The 20,606-nt window shown below is 27.4% G+C and overlaps 1 protein-coding gene across 4 annotated transcripts in view; it reads left to right on the top strand.

Annotated features, from left to right (window-relative positions):
• The window catches only part of LOC112686005 (otoferlin-like), a 175,491-nt gene that overhangs the window by 99,803 nt on the left and 55,082 nt on the right, over nucleotides 1-20,606 (top strand). The window lies entirely within an intron of this gene.

The raw sequence follows: 20,606 nt of genomic DNA, 5'->3' as shown, positions 1-20,606 counted from the left end.
TTTAGCGGAGTAATTACTTTTTAATTGGTACTCGCGAACTTTTATTAATGTGTCGGGTGGTAGTTATTTAGAACGAAATAAATAAGAAATTAAATTTTACATTTATCAATAAATATTTTTATTTCAAAATCTACAAAATGTCATTCACAGTTATAATAATATTCATAATGATTCCTTTAAGCAGTTCGATTAGCATTAAATTATCAAGAACCATAATATAATTGTAATATATTTTTTTCTCGAGAATATCGACGATTTCTTGTAATTTTTAATTATTTTTTACCTGAGATTCCTGGAATCAATAGCTATAAAATCGTAAGGATCCAAATAAATAAATGAATTTTTCATCTTGGAATTTAAAACTAAAGATAGCTCATTATTAATTAAATATACAACAAAAGCATGGTATATCTACAACTGTACTTATACACGAGTAAAATATAGTTCTACAGTTACTGTTAAACATCAGCACAAATTTAAACTGAGTATGTTATATTACTTTTGTCAGACTGACTAAATTCTGTGAAATACTTCTATTTAGTATGTTCATTTTCATCGTCAGTTGTCGAGTGTTATTACGTTATATTTAATAGCTGCAGTGTAATTAAAATATTATGCAGTTCGTAATAACTACTTGCCTCTATCTGACAAAGAATTTGTTTTTCGATCAAATTGACTCTGGTTGTTGATATAAGAAATAATAAATCAAACTTTAATTTAAAATCTGTGGATTTGAAGTAACTATTTTCATGTGTACAATAAAATCAGTGTATTTATTAAGAAATTATTATACAGAGATATACTAAAATAAATCTAATGACGCAAACTACAATAATAATCGCTACTTTTCATTATTTTTAAACATCGTATTAATAGACGATTGGAGTATAATTGAATTAAATTCAAAGAATAAACGTTTGAAGAAAACAACAGTACACCATCCCAGATGTCAAATGTGTCAAGTTGGAAAATTATGAATGGTTTACGATATAATTATATATTATATCGTATAATTAAAAATCATAATGTTTACGCTGGAACTCAGCGTAGCCATCCAATATAAACAAACTGCAGACATTTCGATCCAAAACCCTCTACCAAATCACAAAAGCTCTATTCTACGTATTTAATTATTCTCTTTACAAATATCTCAATATTTTACGTATATACAGTGTCGTAGTTGCACACTATAAACTTCTAAATTCTAAACTTATCATTCTCCCAAATATATAGATAGTCTCTGAAGCTAGTCTCTGAAAATATAGTCAAGGACCTCTTTGAAGCATCTGAAGTGACATTGGTGGTGTAGATACCTTAAAAATATTTAATCAATAATGAAACCAAATGTAAACATGTTTATAGTGATTGGAAAAAAAATAAATATCTCGATGTTTGATTTAACCATTGGGTAACTTTTAACTTTAGCCTATCATATAATATAAAAAATAAATATTAATAATTCAAAATATTTAAAATAAATTGTTACAGACTGTAAAAAATTAGAAAAAGAAACTAGTAATAATATTTTCGCAAATATGATAATTAATTTATTACTATCCTAAATTTTGCATTTGTCATAACGTTATTCTGTGTAGACAGTTTTCTTAAAGTAGAAAATACGATTGAATTCATAATATTTAAATTCTACACGTTTTCGTTAATACCTATAATATTAATAACGTGTATGATAAATATAAATCAATATACTTAGGCATTTAGTTAAATTTAGTTTTATGTAACCCGTAGCAATGATCGGATACGCAAGAGTGCAATAGTTGTGTTAATAATAATTATCTATGATTTTTAAACCACTATTTTACGGAAAATTGTATTATTACTCGTATTTGGTTAAATAAAATAATTATAAATCGAAATATGTGTAGTGTAGAAAATCTTTATTTTTTAATCAAAAGTTTTAAAATAAAAGAATTCCAAAAAGAGATTTTTTTTTTTTAGTTGAAATAAGTTTCATTTTTAAATCCCAGAAGAATACTGACCATACGTTTGTAGAATATAAATTACATTTTGCTATATTTAAATGAATTTTAAGTCATAAGCAGCAAGAAAAGAGTGTATAGAATATTGATTATTTATTGATTGGTTTTGAAACGCAATTATTTTTGTAGCACGAACTACAAATTATCAAACAAAAATAATGTGAAAATAGCGAGAGAGAAAAAAAATGTCCGATTTTAAATCGTTCCCGCGCACACGTGTGTAGCGAGATTGACTATATACTACGCCGTCATAAATAATATTGCAGAGATAAAAATGATTCCCTTTTGAATATCAATATACGAATTTTGTATATTTCATAAAGTTCGTTCATGTATACTTGCATTCAACTATAGTTTATGAACCTTTATACGAAATTAATAATTGAAACGGCGGCGTCATAACTTTTGAAACAATGGTGTAACGTCTCCCGCATAGCATTTCAATTAATCCATCCACGGTTTTCTATCCGGGTACATTGCGGGCACGACGACACACTTTTATGGAATTATAAAAATAGAGTTATTTTCAAGTAGTCGTGATAATTTCATAGTAATATTTTTAGAATTATTATTGTCATACCGACGTAATATTATTATTACCATTATTATTATTATCAGAGGCAGTTTGTAAATTTACATAATCCCTGAGCAGAATAATTTAAACCACGCGTCTACTCCGAAAAAATTGTTCTGTCTTAACTCAATTTACATTATAACTACTCTAACGTTAACATTTCAATTATGTATCGATAAATATATTCATAAATGTACTTGGTTGCCTATTAAATTTTAATTTATTTAACTAAAATTTATATAAAAAATATTTTTTCCTGGGCACTTTCCCGGTACAAGTTCTTTAAAAGCCGTCTCTGATTATTATTATTACGACGTGTTTATTTCAGTCAAATTTTTAATTATCATATTACTCACGTTCGATCACTATGCTGTGTGACGCTCAATTGCGACTGTACACAGTTAAAATTTTACTATACGACATTTTTGTTCATTGTTCAATCCGTGGATGTCATTTTGCATTAATTTTCATACCAATGCGATGCCACCATTCGAGACGTTATTGGTTATAAATTTGATACATATTATACCATTGCATCTGCAATATAATATATTTTTATAACATATAAAATTGAATTTCTTTTCATCTCCGGCGGTGCACATCGAACGGTTATTTTATCGACTGAAAAACGTATCCCGATTCTTCGCGAATGTCGAAGAATATATAATTCTTATCTTTTCTTATCTTTATCACAAGTAAATTTGTGAGGATAATTTCCCCTTATTTTTTTAATTTCGGTAAAACTTTAGACAGATACTAGAACGTTATAAATATTTTTTGATTAAAATATGAGAGAAAAAAACCCCAATATCGCGTACCCGCCGCCATGTATATTATCAATTATAACCAGAAAAATGCATGCAATCCAATTATTATAATATAACTATATTATTCGACTAAAATTTTAACTTTAATAATTTAATGTGGTATTGAAAAATTGATTAAATTGAATTTAATTTTTAAATTTAAAACAAATTTGGTGTAATAAATTTTGATACATTTTTTGATACTGGATTTTTTTTAGAAACACGTTTTTAGTATTTGTTAAAAACAGAAGTTATCAGATTGAAATAAAAAATGTTAAGTATTATTTGTTATAAATGAAAATAGAAATCCTATGGATGATCTAAGTATGGTTATTTTTTATTGAAGTTTCTTAATTTAGGAATGAATAGGAAGCAATAAATTTATATTGTAACGAAATTATAAATTGATACCATGCATGCAAACAAACAAACAAATAATACTGTGGCAAATTTACTACATTATATTATAAATTAAAATACGGATCCTACTGTAAACACTAACAAAAGATTAACTTTGCTCATTACTCTACTAATAATATGTTATCTTTTAAGTAATTTGTTCTTACTTGACCCAAATAATAAAGTTCTTATGAACAAGTTATTCCTCCAGAGATTTTAAGACCTAACCGGAATATTAGATTCGGGAATTTCGACTGAAGCTTATCTAACCTTACCATGTATTACTAGGTTTAAATATTTGAATACTATTTTATGTAGCTGATTTTATTATAACATTCTTACAATAAATCTAATTACCAATGATACAAAAATATAATGAGGACTTTCATCTTAAATAAAATTAATGACAGAGTTACAAAATATTTAAATACTTATTGGATACTGATTACAATCACTTTATTTATGTTACGGGCAAAAGCCGAAATCGGACAAACCTCAGAAATACCCGGGCAAATTACATGCAAATAATGCAATTTACATTACATTATATTTCATTTTAAGAATACTAATTTGTGAAAAAGTGTTTTTTAGATTTGTTGGAATCAATAATCATCATCTTTTAAATATATTGAAACGATTAATGGTTTTTATGTCAATTGTTGAGTGGAGGTCTGTGTGTTTTCATAATTTTTGTAACAAAGATTACAGTATATTGAAAAAAATTAGTAAGTGTACATGATTAATTTTTTACTTTATTATGTTATACTAAAGATGTAATAGAAATAAAATATATATTTACATATGCGTTAATTTTAAATGTTAAAATATTTCACAAAACATGCATGTAAGAATCATGCAGTTTAAGATCATAATACAAATGATAACATTTATTTTACGCATATTTATATATTATTAATTTATAAGAAAATCCCATGCAACGACTATACAATTAAAATCCACCATCGTTGTGGTTGTATATCGAACGAAGTTACTAGAACGATAAACTATTTCGACTTTAGAGTTTTAATCACTTACGAAGATCCTAAAAGTTTATGGAAGTCATCTTTCGCTACCAAACAGATTAGTTAATACACACAACAACTTTATATCAAATGATAAGGTTTACGTATAAATAAAAGTATATGCATCTGCAGTTCTCATGCCTTATAAGATACATATCAGTCGGTTTGCGTAGCAATTGAACCTACGTGTACTTGTCATTTTCTAATGTTTTTAATGCTCGTCGAAAATCTTCTCATAGTCAGATTATTGTAAACGGTTATAATTGTTTCTTCGAAACTTTTAGTGAATACTGAAACGTCAAGCATACTCGTACATGCAATATGACATTTGTAATATGTCGCGAACGTGTCGGTTGTATAACACTATTGTATTTCTAAATATGTTTACATAGTTTGAATTGGTTTTTAATTTAATCGAATAGTAATTATTATTTATATAACTCTGGAATGTATAGTGATTTTCATGATAAGTATCTTTATTCAATTCTTCACTAAGATAGATTCAGAATCATTTATGTATTTATTGCAATATTTTAAATAATTATTTAAGCAGTATTTGGTTATTTGTTTATTTATTTATTTTAACTTAAACATTGGGTGGTAAATACATTTTTGAAAAATTATTAAGCCTTAACATTTTGAACGAATTTCAACTTTAACTCCGTATTATTATTCTTAAGCCTTTGTTTATGCCATACGTTATCAATATATATATATATATTTACTAATATTTTATCTCGTTTATTCATCTGCTGTTTTATGTTTATACACGAACAAGCTGAGAAAATGAAAATAAATTTTATTTTTTTGGTTGCATAGTTAAACCACCAGCACGTTTCACTTTCGGCAAATAATTTATTGTTCTTACTTTTATTACATTTCCGTAATCACTTTCTCTTTATATATATATATATATCTTTTTCTCACTTTTATTTCCTCCTCTCTCTCTCTCTTTTCTTCTTCTTAATACTTATAAATTTATATTTATATGGTATGTAAACCGTAACCTTTGTTTTGCAGCAGACCACACGCCTTTTACTAACACATCACGTTTTTGAAACTTCTCGAAGACATTATAACCTAGTTACAGGTAGTCTCTTTGTTCCAGTTTTGTTTCTTTTCACGTCACCCAATCTAACCAGTACACCTATTGAGATATTCTTATGTTACTCAGTTTGAAATTTTAATGAAAATAAAGCAATAAGTAAAAGTACTGTTTCGCGCTATAGTTAGAACTGCAGAATTTAATGTCTCGTATATAATTATTATAAATTCTTGGGATCTGAGTTGGTATGTGTAAGTAGTATATTGTGATACTGGTGTCTGAAATATTTGTGAAAACGTTCATTAAAAGCATCAGACTGTTGTTTCTAAAAATCCAATTACGTTTTCAGATACTCGAAATGAACGCTTCAACCGAGTTGTTGAAATTAATTGTTACTAACTCTGAATGTTATTTCGTTTTATTTAGTTAAAACGTTAACAAAAAATAATATTATATACTCCGATGGCCAGGAGTTTTAGTAATAGAGGTATTATTAATATAATTTGTTCATAAAATAAAATGACGCTTTACTGTCCCACGTTTTTTATTAATGTTTTCAATTTTATTTCTCAGAAACAAATCTGTGATTAGATTTTCGTTCGTTTTCTTTTCGCCATATTTTTGTGTTTATCTAGAGTACTTGTGTTCTCACAACGTCATCATAATTATCATAGAACAAATCCATGACGCCATTGCACGTCAAAATCAATTCCACACACCAAGCCGTCGCAAGTATAATATTCATTTAGCAATTCCAATCAGGCGGGACGTGACATGACGAATCTCATAACCATGTGAATCAACTGTATTTATCTATGATATGATATTCGATATGATATTTACAAGTTTCAAATTAGTATGTTAAATTATTAAAAAGCATTCAGCATTTCAATAGGTGAAGAATTGCATAAACCTTTAATGGAGTATTCTTTAATATTCTATTTCACCTGTCTAGATTTTAAACATTTATAAATAATAATAATTTATCAATTTGAATTATATGTATAGATATTTTCAAAAAAAAAACAATTTATTATATATTAAAAAAATATAGCCTAGGTTTGGTTTATAATGAAATAAAAATTAATGTTGAAACAGATTTTTATATTTATTTATGAATCACCAAATTGTATTTTGTATAAATGAGACCGTTACAAAATAAATTAGGTATATTTTACTTTATGCTTAAAACCTATACTTAAACTTATTATAATAAATATTCATGATTATACAAGTATTTTAAAATACTAAATAAGTTCGAACACTCCAAAAATCGTTTAAATTCATTAAATATATAAACATCGTTCACGTTCAATTTGAAAATAGCGAGTGACATTCGCTTGTCATTCATAAGATATGAACATGAACGGACATTCACAAACGATGTTCTTTCCAAACACTGAAGATATTTAGGATAATGAATGATCGAAATATGAAAAAAATATCTCTTTAGTTTTCCATTTTGATAGTTTAAGAAATAAAACCTGTTTCCGCAGTTTATTCGTAACTTTTATTTATTTCTTGTCATAATTTTTTAATATATAATCGAGAATTAATTGATATTCAAATGCAAATTTCAAATCAATATTAAGACAAAAATATTTCTTATATTATGAATATATATATATTATATATTAATGATGGGTCAAACCCTGATTTTTTAAATCGAACCGAACTTGAACCGAACTTTAAATTATTTTTTTGAATTCAAAATTAATCGAACCTTCATATTTTCTACCAAACCGAACCGAACCGAACCTATTTTGATTTTAAGTCGAACTCGAACTCGAACTCAATACTTTTTATCATGTATAGTGTACCTACTTACAAATTAAATCAACTATAATTATGATATTAATTACTATTTTATTTTAAGTTTTCGCATTACCTATTCTATATTTTAAATTTTAAGTCTACGTAATTGTATTATTCACAATACATTTAGATTTTAGATAATTTCTTATTATTATTATTATTATTTTTCAAAACCAGTATTGTGTTCTCTCGTGTTGTCTTGTAGCCTATAAAATATTCATTGAGTATTGAGTATTGAGTGTAATATGATAATACAATCAGTATATTTTAATAATATATAAAAAAAATAGTAATAATAACTATAATTCATAAATATAGAATAATTAGTAGAATTTATAATGCAAGACGTAAGTTGTAAACATGTTTTTATTAATAGCACAGTCGCGGTATCGGAATATTACTATGGATTTACCCAAAATAGATTTTAACCTCTACAACATAGGTTCCCAAAGTGTGCGCCGCGGCTCCCTAGTGCGCCGCGATGTATGTATAAGGGCGCCGCGCCGTCATGAAATACTATCAGGTCTAACATTTTCCTTATCATTAGTCATTCTATGACTTAGAGAAGGGGACCCTGAAAAAAACCTTGGATCAAAAAGGGCGCCTTGAGTCGAAAAAGTTTGGGAAGCACTGCTCTACAATAAATATGATGAAAACAAAAATAGCTAATTTATGAATGTAGATACACTGCCTCTATTGGCGTTAAACAACTTATTAATGTTTTAGTCGGCGGAGGGTGGATGTGTAATATGCGACTGGAAAAATAACATTATTATTATAAATAATGCATAACGTGCCCTTTACAGATTACCACTTTCTATCGTCAATAGTCTAATTATTTCTAAATAATCATTATCAATTTTTATTTTTTAAAAATAACTTTTGAAGAATTGTACAAATATTTGGTTTTCGAACCATCGTGACCAGTAAGTCTGGTTCGAAAAATATTTCAAGTTCGATTTTCGATCAGTAAAAGATGCTTGATAGTTCGGTTCAATTTTTTTTCATGCCGAGTTCGGTTCAGTTTGAAATTCGAACATTTCGACCCATTACCAATATATATATATATATATATATATATACGTGTCATTTATTACAATGTTCTTAATTTATAATCCTCTTACAGTCCAGAAAATTGATACTAAATATTTTATTAAATTTTATCATTCGGTTTAGCAATACAGTACTTATCATAAATATTATCTAATTATAAAACATCTAATTGTAAAACATCGAAAAAAAATTAATGTTACTGATATTTTTAATGATATAACAAATGATTTCTTCTGCAATAATATAATGTTAACGATCTAGAAGTTGAAACATAAAGGACATGATCTGTTTGACATGCAATTATTAGTATTAAGGTTTTCAATTGGTTTTTGAAGTAAACGATAAATCGTGAAAATGGATCATAAACATAAATTTCGATTGAACATTTTTCAAAACAGTTGTATGTGACTATACATTATTACTAGCTTAATTACCCGGCTTCGCATGGAACATTCTTGGTCGTGATATATGTTTTAATGGATTATAACTTTACATTATTTAAATCCAAGTTTGGTGTAACTGTTGATGGTTATAATACAAATAAATCGAAAGTTCAAATGAATCAGTATAGTAATTTTGGTAATACTTTGAATTACCTCTGAATTACCGTATTTGCTGGTTACAATATTTTTAAAATCCCTTTTTATTGCATGTATTGAATATTGGAGAGACCACCATGTAAAATTTCGAGTTCATATAGTATTGAGAAAATTGTGAGTATTCAACTCTTTTTAGGTGTTACCGTTGAATCTATAACATTTCAAGTATAAATCACCCGAAATAAAGGTTAAAATATTAATTTGTCATGTATTATAATAAGTAAATATTAAATTAGGCCATATCTATCATGCCTTGCTGTACTATTTACTATATTTAAGCATATACTAATATCCTTACAACAATGTTCATTTTATTTTGGATTATAATTTTTTTATTTATTCATTTATTTGAGAAAAGTCTGACAGTTTGAGGTTTCAAATAAATGCTATTTATTTAAGTGTATTTGGATTATACAATATTTTTTGTTTTTCCTTTTGTGGTGCCTACACAAATAAATCAGAAAGTTTTCTGACGCGTGAGCAGGCCACATACAGTTATCCATGTGAGAAGCATGAATTTTCAAAATTCAGTCCACACTCTTGTCTTAATTTTCGTCAGGAGCGTAGAAGGGGGGGGAGGGGTCCGGATTCAACCCCCCCACAGGGAAAAAAATAAAATAAAATTGTTTTATTATTGATGGCGTGTAATATATTCGTAATTTCATTATTACGCTTTGAACTTAAAATATACAACTATACAAATATTATAATAATTAAATAATTATATTGATAGGTGTTTGAAAAGTTTTGTTAACTACCTATGCTGTTTTTATATTCCAACAGCTATTAATTTACTGTAATGTAAAAGTAAACTGTAAATTGGTAAAAAAGTTGTATAAAATAATATCTATTTAATATAGTTATTAAACAACAGTTTAAAAAAAAAAAAAGATAACGATTATTTTGTTATTTTTGTTAATCCACCCCTCCCCTCCCAGAGCAAGATTGAATGTACGATACTTATTGTTTTTGTAATTTGTTAATGATCATTGTAAAATCGAGTTGCACTGGAAACTGCAAAAATTTTAATTCCAATGGCTTATCTGTTGGAGTCATTGGGATGTGAGGTTATAGCACATGTTTACCTTTAAATTTTCCGTTTAAAAATATGGCTTCGATGATGTTGTTATACAGTTTAATCATTTACATACATCTTAATCGGTGATTATTAAAATCAACATATTAAACAAATCAAACATTTCCTAGATAACCAAAAATTGAAAAATATTTACATCCAGTCCTAAACCGTTTCAACTCTTAAATATGTGATTTTCGAAAAACCCTTTCTTATTACACGATGAAAGTATTAGAAGAAAAACTGTTCCAAATTTCAGGTGCGTACGTTGAATAGTTTTTGAGATACAGCGATCAGTGAGTGAGTGGTATTTGAATTTCATATGTATAGATTAGTAGTGCTATTCTAGTGGATTTTAAAACGTATTTACATGAGCTTTTATAACAAACTATCTTTAATTTATTTTGCTCCACTATTAGTTCGCATAAATAAACAATATTAAAAAAGAAATTGCTCACAAAAAGCCATAGAACAAGCGTAAATACAGAAAATAAAAAAAAATAAAGAAAACAAAAAACCAAACTTTAATTTTAAACCGATATGATAATAGTTCAAGTGACTTAAATAAACATTTAAAAATGAATAAGCCAGCGTTGCATAACAACAGCGATTGACGTGATCATAAAGAAAAAAATTCAGCAACAATATAGTTAAAGAATTTTAACAAACATATTAAATACTTTTTCGAACCAATAGAATAGACTATATTTTAATCTATTCTGTTGGTTCCGATATCATTAAATCACAATTTGTAGCACTAATGAATTATGGAAAAACCCATTTAGAAGTAAATAATCTTAGACCTATGTTACTATGATATTTTACGAATTTTTAAGTATTTAAAATCATTAACTAATTATTAAAATTGACCAGAAAAACATTTTAATTTCAAATTTATAATTAGATGCAAGTACTTCAAAGTTATTCGTTGAATTGAAGTATAATAAAAATTATAAGGAATTTTTTTTCTTCTTTTGAGTTTTCAATAGGATTATTTTCGTGTACCTAGCTTCTTTCGTTACAAAGTTTCATAACATCAATTGTGAAAAAAGAAATAATTCAGTAATGCTTCTACACTAATATTATTACCATCGTATTATTCAGTATACATTAAATATACGATAGAAATGAAATATTGATAACAAACCACACATAGTATGTATCCATGGTATACCCATTTAAAAATGATGAAACATTTAGATAAATATATTTATTGTTTTAAATTTAATCAATCGATTTTATAATATATCTTATGTTATAGAAGTTAAATATATATTATTATTATAATATTTTAAAGTGTGATTATCTTTAAGATAGGTTTTATTTATGTAACATTGATTGATTTTTATCTAAAGAAATGTATATGTTACCGGAAATGTTGCATTTAAGAAGTAATGACAATTCCTAATAACGGAAGGAAATTATATCATTGCCTAGTATATGTTATCATTTCCTTACAATTCCAGGCAATGATGCCATATTTTTTCATACATGTGATACCATTTTTTTTTTTTTTTTTTTTTTTAACTTGATTTAATTAGACTTTAAAATAATTATTTTACTATACATAAATATTAATTACTAATATAATAATAAAATAATAAAATAATATAATAAAATAGAATAGTTTTTTTTTATCAATTTAAATTGTATAATTTCAGAATTTTTATATTTTACATTTTATTTTTCGTAGTTATTCAGTTTTATTTTCACATGGCAAACCTCCATGAAATTTATAATTACAAATTCTCGTTGAAGTAGCGTTACAGGACGTCCCCTTCATTCAAGCCGTCAAGCCTTGTACATTTTTGTTATTATTATAAGTTATTGTATTGTCTATACAGATTGTATATATTCGTTTTCTAAAATTACAAATTCTAGATGCCAATCTGCAAGCACACCTGTTCGTCTTGCATTTTGTTTTACATTGACATCGGGTATATCCTTGTGTCCCTGAAATACTATTTACAATAGCTGCCTCCCGAAGTGATATTTGTTTTCTGCGTGACCTGCTGATTCTAAAACAGTAGTTAGATTCAATAAATTTATCATGCAAGGATTTATTTCCGATCTTGTGTACATATGTTTTAAAAATCCTTTTTCAGTGCATATAATTAAAAAAATAATAATTATAATGAATCTTTATTATGCGTTTAAATACGACGATGATTAATATGCTATAAAAATACTAAATTAATTCTAACATAGCTTGTATAAATCTTCTTTAACTTCAATTATAACCGCTAGTACATTTCTCAGCGATCGACGACAGCGGTCTACATCAGGAATGCTTAGCCGTACTGTAGTTCCAACACTAAGTTCATCATATTTTTTATTCGATATTTTAATTATTTTTTGAGCCTGTTTTTCTAAATTTTGCGCAGATGATTGACGTGCATTCAGTATATTTTGTTTTCATTGATAAACTAAATAAAAATATTATAATTAGTAAATTATATTTAAATATATTAAACTATTACGTTTTTTTTTACCAAGTTTAAAATCATTAGTAGCCGATTCATTTTCTTCGACTTTTTCGTCTTCATTTGACTTTAAAATACTTTCTATATCTTCCTCAGATTTCAAATAGCGCCGATTTCATCTATTGGTAAACCAATTGATGTAACACCTAAACGAGCTGGACAACTAAACATCGCCTCATAAGGTGATCGACCGATCGGCCCTACAAGACTTGCAACATCATGAGCGTCAATGCTTTCGTGTAAGAAAGTGATGCGTAATAACATTGCCTAATAAACTACGGAAATTATGGCAATTCCTAGGCAATGATATTATTTCCTTCCGCTATTAGGAATTGTCATCCTTTCCTAAAATGTCTACATTTCCGGTAACATATAGGAATATAATTAATATAATTAATTATACAAATGTATAATGTATGAATAATTCATGGTTTTTGATATGGCTCAACAGTTTAATATTACTGAGATCAAAAAGTAAACAAAGATTGAAATCTGGTGCACCTCATACAAACTTAAAAAATATATGATTTTGAATGAGAAACCACTGTAGCGCATTATCGAGTATACAGATATTAATGCAGTGGGATCACCGTTTAATAATTATTTTGTTTTTTTTTTTTTTTTTTTTTTTAATATCGATATTGATATTTATTTTACGTGTACTGTATACTCGTTTACACTACGTATAAAGAAAAATAATTAATACATCATTTTTAGGCGGAATCGGAGTCTTGACACGTCATGCAACCATTATACGTGAAAACGTTGGCTTTATGTTCGGAACGTCGAGCATGAGGTTAATTTAAAAACGCCTACTTAAAGATCCGATGCAACCACCTTTTACATAACGCCACATTTGTATATTATTATACTATTGTATTACATTGAACAACAGCAAACAGGAAAATATTCTAAACGTACATTCGCCATACGCCATTAAACACGCAGTATAAACCATTTAATTACCGATTCTACTAATAGTGTTGCGTTATTTGTTTGAAACCCAACATGAAAACATTATTGGATAATTACAGACTATTTAGTAGTACGTACACAAAATTCCAAACATTGTGTGGACAAATCTGTTTGTATTTTATGTTGAAAAACAAGTAGCGTTTCGATTATAAAAGTCAGTGGTGGATTTAGCGTTTTGACGCCCCTAGGCTTAATCACTCTGCCCCCCTCTATCACTCTACTATAATGAACCAACAATATTTGGTCTAAACCCTTCTCTTCAAATTTTATTCAGTTTTTTTATCAAAAAAAAAAATATTAAATATTAAATCTTTAAAATAGAAAACTTCTAAAAATAAAAAATTTCATTTCTATTATTTTACTTCAGATACCATTATTACCAGTTGTAATAAACAATGCTTATACAGTCACATAACGGAAATATAAATAGCCAGATATGAAAATACCTATAGTCGGATAGTCGGATGTTCCCAATAAGTACATAGGTACTAATAAGTTATTAATAATAACTAGTAACTAACTGTAATTATTTTATTACAAATGAAATATATTTAAATTGTAATAATAATTGTAATATTCTTACTAAAGCCTATAGGTACGTATCATACAATGTACATATTAATATATTATTATAACTTTTTAGAATTATTTTTATTCGTGTTTATATGACAAATATAAAAAAATATATATTAAAATAAATATACCTAATAAGTCAATAATAACTCTTAATTATATAAAAAAAAAGTCACCCTCCTAAAAAAGCCGCTCTGGGCTATAAGCCTTTTATTCTGCTCCCTAATCTGCCACTGATAAGAGTACAATAGTGTTTTTTTTTCGATTACTTTTTTTGATATTATCTCATTAGATTACGAAGATTCATAGGTGGTACTTTAGATTGGTTCACTTTTAGACCTTTAAGATTTTTTCAATTGATTTTCTTGGAAAACATTTTATTGACGCTTATATATTTAAAGATATGTTACATATACGTAGGATGTCCGATTAATAATGTACAAAAATATACTAAATAATAAAAAATTAATTTATTACTTTAAACTCTTAAATGATAAATAAAATATATTTCTATTTTTCTACATAGTCACCGTTCAAATTAATACATTTATTCTCAATGATGGAGTAACTTGAAATTACCATTTCGGGAATGAGCAGCTCATTTTCTATCGAAATACTCGGTAACTGCGTTGATGACACATCATAAAATTTTTAATTTTAACATTAATTTTTCATCAAAAAATTAAACAATAAATGCTGACTGATATATTGAAACGTTAGAAAAATGTAAAGAAAAAATTCGTTTCAAGAGAAGAGAATAATTATGCTCAAGAAATGTGAAACTACTGCATGACAATGCAAGCCCACATTTAGAGGAAAAAATCAAAGTTTGGCTGGAAAAATACAAGTTGATAGTATTGTAATATCCACCAAATAATCCTGATTTGGTGGCACCTTCAATTTTTTTTTTTTTTGGTCCGTTAAATAAATATTTAGGAAGAATTTATTTTCCAAACGAGAACGAGATTATGAACGCAGTTACCGAGTACTTTGATGGAAAATGTGCTGCGTATTTCCGATATACATTTCAATTACTCTATCGTTGAGAAAAATGCATCAATTTGATCGGTGACTATGTAGAAAAATAGTAAAATATATTTTATTTAATATGTAAAAATTTTAAAGTAATAAATTCATTTTTCAATATTCTGACAGCCTATGCATATATTTAAACTATTATTTGATTATAATATCATATAGGTAATAGTTTAATTTGCCATTTAATGAAAGTAAGCAAAAGATTCGCAACAATAGAAGTATTACTCGTAACATAAAAAATATTTTTAAGCATCGAACTTTAAGTATTATATTACAAAACTTCCTCTCAATATTAGTAATTATTTGAATAGACAAGTATAATTATTGGACTACAACAATTATAATATGAAGATCACATCACGAGTATCTTATAGTGATGGGTATATCAGGATTTTAAGGATTTTCCGAATTATCCGGATAATTCAATTTAATTTTACTTTTAATAACTCATTTTTATATTCACATAAAATTAACCAAGGTTATGTAATAAATATTAGTTAATTGGGTATTCAGTTATGATATCATTGCAAATCATAGAGGTATAAAATAAACTCAACAATTTAATAACTTTTTTGGTAACTAATAATAAATTAGAAAACTATTGGAGTCATGTTATTGTTATATATAAAACATAATATTAATTTGTTATTCAATTTTAAATACAATAAAATAATATAATTAATATTACTAAAAAATAAAAATAATTACAATTCATATAAAAAGCAAATCTATCTATCCTAATAATTCGGATACTTCAGCAAATCTGGATAAGAATTTGGTTTAAATCAAGATTTGAATATCTGCATACTCGGAAAATTCAGACCTTCAAATTTCATGTTCATCCCTAGTGTTCGCGCGCTTATCAAATTATTATGCCATCTGTGCTGCCGGACTTTGGAAGGTGCGACCGCACCATTCCGCGCCCACGGCGGTGATTACTTCCTTTCCTGTTTTCTATCCGTTCCACTCGTTCCGTCCATAATCGGTAAAACCGTATCGTTATTGTAAATGAAATTAGGTAAATTATATAATCATTGTTATTTTTAATCTGTTGTTGTTCGTTCGGTCGCGATTGTTGCACCACGTTCTTATTTTTTATTTTTTGTCGTTCGTCGACAAATTTATTACTTATATTTACTTATATTACTTATTTTTTTTTTTGTTGTTCGCCATCATGGCAACAAACATCATTATTATTAGACATATTTTTTTAATATATTAAAATTACTTTTTATTTTATTAGTATATACCATTACGGCAACATATGTTATTTGCTGCAACGTGTTCCTAATAAATTATTTAACTCTAACACCAAACCGTTTGTGAATTATTGTCTACTTGACGCCACCATGTTTTCTTGATCTACCTACGCAAATCAACAGTGAGGTTCTCGTCATTGTCCAGTCAAGTTTGCGTTTCATCCGTCATTTGTGAGGTCTTTCGTTACTGTCGGCCATTTATTCGTTCTACTATCTTCGCGCCAGTATTTTCCGTGTCGTAAGTCTTAGTTGTAAGTTGGGGTCTGATTGTTTAGTTTTAGTATTTGTCCGATTTGTGTGTGAGCTCTGTGGTCATTGCACCAGACCGATTCGACCACAGTGACCTCCCCCCCGATAACTAAACTCTATTTCCTATTTCCCATTGTGCAAATTATTTGTTACCGCTCCTCCGTCAGCGTTATCGTAGCCGCCGCCCAGCGAGATTGATGATTAGATTGCCTATCAAGCATTTAAAACGGCACTCAGAGAAATAGCCTAACTCATACAAAGTTGGGCGCAAAACTATTATTACCATTATGCTCTTTTTTTTTATTATGTCATTGTGACTGGTCCTTCCATAATCGTTTCGGCCCAAACAACTAGTATATTAATATTTTGATTCTTTCTTTGTTAGTTTAATAATTTAACATATAAAAATATTTAATACAATTTAAAGTGAAAATCTTGATATGAGTTATATATCTCGGATATGACGGTAAACACTTCTGAGTAACAATTTTATACAATAATATTTTAACTAAACATGTCGTTCAACAGGCTACCAGTTCATGTGACTGATATTAATTGTTTTATTAAAATCAAGCCAAAACTATTGATTTTTACGTTTAACTTACGTATTGGCTACGTAGAAATTATTTAACAGACTTTAACCCTTTGAAGCACGCTATTATACAAAATAATAATTATAAAGCGATTCAACTTGAACTTCATTCTTTATTACCTTTAGAAATAAAAAAATTATATTCACATTTTTTTGAACTTTTTAAAGCTCAAATTTTGAGGTGGTTTCCCATATAAACCACTATGAGTTATTTGATACTACTTTTTAATAATATCTACATTTTTTACTATACTGTTTAGACATATATTTTATGTCTTTTAATCAAAAAAAAAAAAAAAAACATTTTATTATATTATAAAAAAACAATGTTACTTAGTATGATATTCTTTAAAACAATTTTTGGTTTCATTGAGACACAACGCTACTTCACATATTGAACAAGACCATTTACTACGATGAGGTTCAGATTTAGAACTGCAATTTGCACATCTTCTAGATCCACTTCTAATAGGCAGATGATCAGTGGCATAGAAACGTTTTTCATATAATACTTTGGGCTTATAACTATTTTTAAATTTTAATGGTTTTCCACTCCAAGTGGTGAAGGCTTTGTATTACCAATCAATGCAGTGGCCACGGCTAAACGAAAATGTTTGAGTGATATTTTTTCCCCTCTATTGCGTAGACTTGAAGTAAATAATATAAATGCATTATGTACAGCAAGATCGAGAAAATGAAAAAATATTCTCATGTACCATCTTTTGCTTTTACGATCAATTTTGTATAAGGTCATCAGCATATCAGCTTTATCAACATATCCCATGTGGGCATTATAATCTTTTACAAGTTGAGGACAAACGATAATTTGTGTAGTTCCATCTTTTTGTTTTCTATTTACTTGACTTTCTTGAGTTGGATCATGAAAGTTCGATAAAAAATGAATATTTTTGTTATCTTTCCATTTCATTGCGATAATTCCAGTAACTGTGGCTCGCCAATCATATTGACCTCTCGATAATTTTTTATCATCAGAAAATTTTTTGGAAAAATCAATTCTATGTGGTCTTGTTGTACCACAAGCGAATACACCATATTCTAATAAATCAGCCATCAATTTCGAAGAAGAAAAGTAATTATCAAAATAAACTATATAATATTTCCCAATCAAGTCACGCACCATATCTTTAATAACTCGAGCACCCAAATTTTTTTCTACTATGTTATTAGTTTTTCCTGTGTAAATTTCAAACTGACAAACATAACCAAATTCGTCAGCCCTTGTCCATACTTTATAGCCTCGTTTTGTTGGCTTATTAGGCATATATTGTTTAATACTAGATCTTCCTTTGAAAGCTATCATCGACTCGTCAATTGATTGGATTCTGATAGGATTATAACAAGATTTGAATGTGGCTGTAAGAATATTTAGAATAGGTCTAATTTTATATAATTTGTCAAAACCTGGTTCATAACGGGATTTTTGGTGAAAATTATTATTTAAGTGCAATTTAGATAAATTACCATCCAAATCTATTTACAGGCATTATGGAAGAAATATACGGATTTCGCATTTCAGAAATAGAACTCCAATAATCTCTATAAATAGGACACTTTTTTATTCCCATAAGTATATTCGTCCCCAAAAATTGTTTCATTTCATTAAGAAATGCTGGTTTTGGGTTGTTTCCATGTGTTTGTATTACGTATAAATTTGTTTGGTAAACTAAATGTTCAATTAACGTCTCAGGAATTATTTCTTGAAACGCACTAATCGGATCTAATAACTTTTCATTCACATCTTCTGTTGGTCCTATCGGTTGAACAAATAAATCGTTTCTTTCGAAATGTCTAAATTCATTATTTCACACTAACCCATCTCTGTGAATTCTAGCAGTCAAACTTTCTTCGTCATCAGCCATTTCATTAATATTTACATTTATTGTTTGATTATTAATCATATTATCAGTCTCATAATTTTCAAACCCAAAAACAAGACCATCATCAAATATTATTGGTAGAGAATTTAAATCTACGTCCATGAAAATATTTTCGGAATTTATAGAAGTACTTGGCACATTTGTACGAGTAGGATCAAACTCAAAATCTTCTATATCAGATTCGCCAGACACTATAGATTCCCCATCACTCGGAATTTCTTCTAACTCATTCAACATCTCATTAATTCTATTTACTTCATCGATATCCATATTACTGATATAAGAAAATTACCTAAAAATTTATTCGAAAAAGTGTAATAAATATATTGTATAATTCAATGAAAACAAATATATAACTCGTAAAGATATTCAGTAAGAAGCATAATAAATTATCATATCCGTTGTGATACTGTATTATTATATTGTTATTACATGTGCACAGTGGTTTCATATTATAACCACCAAGAATAAAGAAAATATTTATAACACGAAAAGATGTATATAACAAATAAATGTTTACTTACGTTCAGTATTAAATTTGACACAATTTTATCTTGGTTTTAAGTCGATAACTACAATTTAGACCCAATTAATCACAAGTCAGAAACAGAAATGAATGATTGTTAGATTTTTCACCGAATCGACCGATAAAATCGTATTTTCGAAGTTAAATATAGAGTTTTATCGAAAAAAAAAATACTAATTTATAAAGCATTATCTGGTGATTAGATTAAAGGTGATTTCAACAATTAACCACTATGCTTTTACAAGAAAAACAATTTTAAATAGGTGGTTTCATGGCATAACCACAATGCTTCAGTCATACAATTCTAGAGATATAACTTATTTTAAAAAATAATCAACGTCTCGGGTTTAGTGGTAACGTAACAATCTTATTATACTTAGTCAACTTATCATGGTACGAAGCATCCCCATTAAGGCGACAAATGAATATTATAACAATATTTCGTAAAATTATTCAAATTTACAACAAAGCCATTTCACTCGACCTCTCACGTTTCAAATATTTCGTAAAATATTTTTATGGTAAAGAACAATGTTTTTCCGTTCGAAAGTATGTGTATAATAAAGAAAACAATTATATATTATGCACATAAACATTTTTAATCAAACATTGCATTTCGATCGGGAGA

This window comes from Sipha flava, unplaced genomic scaffold (assembly GCF_003268045.1).
Source record: "Sipha flava isolate LNK unplaced genomic scaffold, YSA_version1 2_pilon_pilon, whole genome shotgun sequence".
In the NCBI taxonomy this organism is placed as follows: domain Eukaryota; kingdom Metazoa; phylum Arthropoda; class Insecta; order Hemiptera; family Aphididae; genus Sipha; species Sipha flava.
The sequence above is the reverse complement of the archived record's forward strand: the minus strand, read 5'-3'. Positions and strand labels throughout refer to the sequence as shown.